This window comes from Elephantulus edwardii, unplaced genomic scaffold, assembly GCF_000299155.1.
Source record: "Elephantulus edwardii isolate Elephantulus edwardi_28Jun2011 unplaced genomic scaffold, EleEdw1.0 scaffold00353, whole genome shotgun sequence".
Classification (NCBI taxonomy): domain Eukaryota; kingdom Metazoa; phylum Chordata; class Mammalia; order Macroscelidea; family Macroscelididae; genus Elephantulus; species Elephantulus edwardii.
In genome coordinates, this window is record NW_006400103.1 from 336,405 (window position 1) to 343,397 (window position 6,993).

At 39.3% G+C, this 6,993-nt stretch overlaps 1 protein-coding gene and 1 pseudogene across 1 annotated transcript in view; one reads left to right on the plus strand and one right to left on the minus strand.

Moving 5' to 3' along the window:
- LOC102845149 (probable gluconokinase-like) overlaps positions 1 to 6,993 on the plus strand; it is a 27,178-nt gene that overhangs the window by 15,418 nt on the left and 4,767 nt on the right. The gene's annotated exons all lie outside the window — the stretch shown is intronic.
- LOC102855198 lies at positions 3,163 to 3,950 on the minus strand (annotated as a pseudogene).

The window sequence follows — 6,993 nt, forward strand, 5'->3', positions numbered from 1 at the left end:
TCTTATAAAATGTATTTGCAATGAATAAGTCATTCATTTTACAAAATTCAGTCATTCTATCTCCAGCCTCATTCCTGTCACCAAGCCCATGTTTTCCGACCACCGATTCTTCTTCACTATTCCCAACTTTTGCATTCCAGTCACCCATTATTCTCAATGCATCTTGAGTCGGGTACGTTTCCAAATTATTAAGGACACTGATATTAGTTTGAGGACTAAGGTGTGCCTAATTCAGACCATTGGCTTTTCAGACACTTGCTTTGAATCTAGAGCTAGACGGTGACTAAGGATGACAGAAGAAAAGTCAATGGCTTTGAACTGTGGTCTTGGAGAAGAGTACTGAATATCCCATGGATGGCCAAAAACAAAACAAAAAACAGTTAAGGCCTGGAGAAGGTGAGCCAGAGTTCTCCTTGGAGGCAGAGTTGAAGAAGTGGCTATTCTTTAACTGAGGACCTCATGCTTGGAAAAGTGGAGGGACAGTGAAGGAGAGAAAGACCCTCAACCAGGTGGATTGACACAGTGACTGCAGCAATAGGCTTGAGGGTATCAGATATTGTGAGGATGGCACAGGATAGGACAGGGTTCCTGTCTATTGTTCATAGGTTCATTATGAGGAATACTCTATGGCATCTAACAACAACATAACAAAATGATTCCTGTGTTAAATTTATGTATAATATAAACTTTGACATTTTCAACATCTTTAAATGTACAATTTGGTGTCATTAATTCCATTGCCAGTTGTATGACTATCACAGCCCAAAGAGAAATGACACACTTAGCAGTATACTCTCTGGCTGCTGGTAACTGCTCATCTACTTTCTGTCTCTGTGTGTGCCTGCCTACTCAAAATTATTCTTATAAGATAGATCATGTATGACTTGCCTTTCTGTGTCTCACTTCTTTCATATAAAGTCTCACTTCTTTCACTTAAAGTCTCAGTTCTTTCACTTAAAGTGATTCTATCTTTTATATTTACTTATTTATTAATGAGACTTTTCATATTTGAGCTTCTGAAGAGCTTAATGAGCAAACAGAACAAAGGTCTTAGCCCTGGTTGTTTAATCAATGAAGACACCATTGTTGCTAGTTGCTGATGGCTGAGTTCTCACTTAATGGGACCAAACATGTCCATCCTGAGATGTATAGATAACATAACCTTGTTTACTGAAACTGAAGAAGACTTGAAGTGTATGCTGCAGAAAGTTGAGGACTGTAATCTTCAATTTGGATTGCATCTCAACATCAAGAAAACAAAGATTCTTACCACTGGCCAATTGAAAGCACCATGATAGACAGAGAAGACATTGAAATTGTTAACAGCTTCATCTTCCTTGGGCCCACAGTCAACACTCTTGGAGTCAGGACATCAAAATACAAGTTGCTTCAGAAAAGTCTACTTAACAACAACAGCAACAACATGTGCAAAGTAGAACTGCTCTAGAGGGTTTTCTAGGTCATGACCTTTCTGGAGATAATCTTCAGGCCCATCTTCCGAAGTACCTCTTGTTCTTATTTTTAGGTGACTTTGAGTATCGTACAACTCGTAGCAACCCTTTGAACATTTCAGTTAGTAGTTGAGTCCTCAGCTATCTATCTGCACCATCCAAGGACTCCTAAGGCCCTCTTAAAATAGCAAAAATGCATGGATTTTAAAGTAAAGGACCATTTCCTGATAAAAGAATAGGAAACTCATTGTTATTATTATGTGCAGTCAAGTCACCTGTGACCCATAGCGACCCTGTATACAACAGCTCTAAACCTTTGCCCTATCCTGAGGCAGTCTCACTGACTCTAACACACCTAATCTCATTGGCCCAGTTAACGTGTCAATTCATCAATTCATCTCATCCAGAGTCTTCCTCTCCTGTGCTTTCCTTACACCTTTCCAAGCATGATGTCCTTCTCCAAGAACTGGTCCCTTCTACCCAAATTGTGTGAGACGGAACTTCAAAATCCTTGCCTCTAAGGAAGAACTTGGTTTTACTCTCTCCAAGACAGACCTATTTGTTCTCCTAGCTGTCCGTGGTATATTTAATACTCTTCTCCAGCACCACACTTCAAAGACATCAATTCTTCTTCTGTCATTGTCCAGCTCTCTGATGCATAGCATGTAATTGCGAAGACCATGGCCTGTATCAGGCGTACATTACTCTCTGGAATGATGTCATTGCCCCTCAGTACTCTGGAGAGGTCCCTGACAGCAGACTTTCCCTGTACAATTTTTCTTTTGATTTCCTGACTACTGGTGCCAAGAGTGCTGATTGTGGAGGCAAACAAGCTGAAATCGTTAACAACCTCAATCTCTTCTCCATCTATCGTGGTGCTGCCAATTGGCCTAGTGGTGAGAATCTTTGGTTTCTTGATATTGAGCTTCAATCCATATTGAGGACTATAGTCCTTGACCTTCTGCAGCAAACACTTCAGGTCCTCCTGTTTTTGCAAGCAAGGTTGTATCATTTGTATAGTACAGGTTGTTGAGTTTTTCTCCAAGCCTGATGCTACACTCATCCTCAAAAAGTCTAGTTTCATTACTCAAACATGCTTTCCATTATTTCAAACTTGCTTCATTTTTATTATTAAATATTTCAGACATGCAAAATGGAAGCTGAGTAATATGGTCACCATTCAGTAAATGAAATACTGCACATCTCAGAAAATGTAATTAATTGTCCCTGCCACCCATAAATTCAGAAAATATTATATTGTAGCGGTATAAATATAGGTCCTCCAACTTTATTTCTCCTCAGAAACCTTTATAGAACATGAAGTGTTTTTTTTTAATCTCATAAGTATTTATAATATATACCTTCCTCTAAGAACCCATAAAAGCTCCTCATATAGCCAAAGTCCTTTAACAGTCCCTGTGATTTTTTTTTTTTAGGCTTTTAAGAGACCATTTTTATCTTATTCTGTAGTAAGTTTTCCAGATGTCCACCCACTCTGTCAGCTTTATGTATCCTTTAACAGTTCAAACATTAAAATTATGGCAATCTTTACTCTCATCTTTAATTATGTTACATTCATTATACCGAGATCATTGAGTTTTCTCATGGAGAAAAAACACCCTAGGCTCTTGGACCCACATACTAGTTTTGGAATACAATTTTAATATGAAATACCGATAAATGTCTAATTTCTATGATGGGCAGAGAGCTATCAGAGAGCCCTGGCTGTTGTGGTCAGTGAAGCACTATTATCTCTCTGCCATTGTTCGATACATTTCAAGATCTGATTTACTTTATCCTCTAGATCTTCTGGTTTATTGCTAGCCAGCTGGTGTACTATTTCTTCCTTATAGGATCTGTCCTCCTGGTAAGTCTGCAGTAGCCTCCAGAGTTCCTGAGGGTTCCTGCCTGCCTGTATTAGCCTTACCCATTCCACATGGGAGCTCCCAGACTTATCCACCAGCTCTCCTTCCACCATGCAAACCTTGTTCTTGTGCCCAGGCTCCCTGCAGTCTAACAGGTAGTTGCCCAGCTTGAAGGTGCGGGCACGATCTGAGGCGCAGGCCGGCTGGGCTGCAGCACTCTGCACTCACTCCTGGTATTGTTGCCACTGCCACCACCAGGCAGGGTCCTCCTCAGGGCGCAAGTGACAGAGGCTGAGTCATTATAATCTCTTGTTTCAAGTCTTTTATACAATACCTGGCTATCTGTTCTCAGCACAAGAACAATATGAAACCAGCATTTGGGAAAGATCTCAACCATGGCAATCAACAAAAACTCCGCCTTCTTTCATTGGATTTTTCTAACTCATGCACTACTCTATATTCATCTAAAATTGGACAATCATATTCTTCATCATAGCCATTCTAGAACTGCCCTTCTTTAGCTAAATCACCCAAATGAATGTATTTCAGTCCTGATCTTGAGACAAGTTCTTTGCCTAGTGTGGTTTTTTCCAACCCCTAGTGTACCAGTGAGCAACATGTTCGGCTGCAACATGGTCCCCACCGTGATGGCACTTAGTCCCCGTGATTTTCAGATCATTTTATTTAATTTGCAAATTGACCCACCAGATGCACCCAGACAAAATATGACACAAAAATATTTCACTCATTATGCATTTGAACCACAGCAGGAACATTGTTATCATTATTAGAATTCAGTGAATGATGTTGCTGCTGTTGTTTTGAATATGTCAACCCAACATTCTCATGCAAGGTTTTAAAATTTTTAAATATATTCAACATAAAAAATATTCTTTCTCATTTTCTGCTTTTTAAAAATTAATTTTAATGAAAGTTTACAGAGACTTAGGGTTTCCAGTCATCATTGTTGCACTTTTCTCCCTGCCCACTCCCTCCCCCCGAATTCACCTTTCTCCTTGATAAGTAAAAGAAGAACTCTTTCATTGCTATATAATCCCTCCCCCAAAATCCATTGCACTGTGCAGCCCTCATTCTGGACTCCTGTCATGACAATAATACCTAATCAGATACCCCTTTTAAACAGTTCTTTCCCTCATCTGTTGCAATGCAGTGTACATCATTCCGCTGTTTCTTCTCTGTCTTCCCTCAACCCCAATTTCAATCCCGTTTTACAATAGTGGCCCTATGCAATATTTGTCCTCTTGTGACTGAGATTTTTCACTCAGCTTTTAAGGAGGTAGATCTTGGTAACTGGATGGTATTCAGTTTGCTGACTAGGAAGTGATGGCCTCGTTTTTACCCAGACATGGGTAAACCTTGAAAACATCTTGCTAGGTGAAATGTTATGTATCATCGAGTCAGAACTGACCATAGCAGACCCTCTAATGGGTTGTCAGTGGCAGGAGATCACATGGGAGGAGATTGCCCATCTTTCTCCCACAAAGCAACTGGTGGATTTGAGCCATGTGCCTTCAGGTTGGCAGTCCATTTCTTACCACTAGGCCACTAGAGCTAAATGAAATGAGGTAGACAATAATAGGATACGTATCATAATGATCCTACCTAGCAGCGCAAAAACAAAAATTCTCACCACTGGACAGATAGATAACATGATAGATGGAGAAAAGAGTGAAATTGTCAATAACTTGGATCCACATCAATACACTTGATGCCAGCAGTCAGAAGATTAGAAGGTGTATTGCACTAAGAAAGTCTGCAGTCAGGGACATCTCCAGTTAATTATGTTAGATTGAGGACTAATTTCAGATCATGTTCTTTTCAGTCACTTGCTATACTGCTGAGAGCTGGACAGTGAATAACATAACAAGAAAAAATGATGCCTTTGAACTGTGATGTTGGAGAAGAGTACTGTACGTCTCATGGATTGCTAAGAAACAAATAGATATATCTTAGAGAGTGCAGCCAGAGCGCTCCTTGGAGGCAAGGATGGCAAAGCTTCATCTCACATACTTTGGTCATGTTGCTAGGAGAGGCTGTTCCTTGAGAAGGACATCATGCTTGGAAGTGTAGGAGGTTGGCATAGGAGAAGACCCTCAACCAGGTGGATTGACACAGTGACGGCAGCAATGACCCCAACTGTGTCAGAGATTGTGAGGATGACACAGGATAGAACAGAGTTCAGATCTGTTCATATATGAACAGAGTCACAATGAGTCATACTCAACCTGATAGCACTTGACAACCGCAAAACTAAATATCAATGAAAAATTATAACAGAAAAAGAATCAATGCCTTTGATGCATGGTGTTGGAGAAAAGTATTGAACTGCCAAAAGAAACAAGTATGTTTTGGAGGAAGTGTTACCAAGGTGCTCCTAGAGAAAAGGGTGCTGCAATTTTGTTTCACATAGTTTTGAGTATTTTGTTAGGAGGGAACAGTACTTGGGAAAAGGTAGAAGGTCAGATAGATTGAGACAGTGACTGCAGCAATGGGCTAAAGTATGTCTGAGATGATGAGGATGGCACAGGATAGGACAGGATCAAGGCCTAATGTTCATGGAATTTCTAGGAGATGATGACACATACATCAATAGCCTCAAAATCTAGATGAGGCAAATGCTTAGAAACCAAAGTTTATTAATGTTTACTAGGGACTGAGAAAATAGGGAGTTTTTAAAAGATACTGAGTTTCCTTTGTACTGATAAAAAATTTTTGTAAATAGATACTAGTGATTAATGTACAATCTGATATATAGATGTGCATACTTTAAAATGGCTAACATCTTACACTAAAGTTACTTTAAAAATCTTATCCATAGGGTGCATATCAAAAGTAAGAGGTGTGTGTGGTTGTGGACATGAAAAACAAGGCTAATGACCTGAAAACTGATAAGCTAGGTAGAGTACGCACAGGTTTGCTTTGTACTATTGTGTTTTCAATATGTTTGAATTTTTCTATAATAAAAAGATTTTTAATACATTATGGCCATTTGACACACAAATTCGTGAAGCATTCCATATTTTTACAGAATAGGAAGGATTGACCATCTGCTTCCAAAATAACAGGCCTTCGAAAAACCTATGTACAATAGAGCACACTTAGACTAGCAGACATGGCAAACATTGGCACAGGACAGAGCAGGTTTCAGGGCTACTGTACATGGGGTCACTATGAGTTGCAAGTGCCTCAATGGCACATAATAACAACATAGCCATTTAGGATTTACCCCAGGAAGGAGGCGAGGCCATGCCTCAGGATGAAGCAGATGCAGGGTGTACTATGGAAACCTCCCGTCTTCTTTCTGCACTCTGGTAAAATGAAATTTTCACTTTGCTTCTTAACTAGTCTGAACAGATAAGGTGGAGTTTTTCTAGGTTTAAGAGTAGGGCCACTGACATAGAAGTTTATGTAAATATTCATCACACTTGAGAATTTAAGGCACCTAAAGAATGCATGCTGTGTAATGAAAAAAGATTTTAAAACATACTGTAACCAAAAAAAGCATATATACAAGAGGGAGATGATGTGAAAAGAAAGATACATAGTGGTCTTGTAGTCCCAATTTGTATTTTTTTTTAAATTTTTTATGTATTTTTTTTATTTCAATGAACATCTACAGAGACTTTGGAATTCCATTCATTCATTGTTGCACTTTT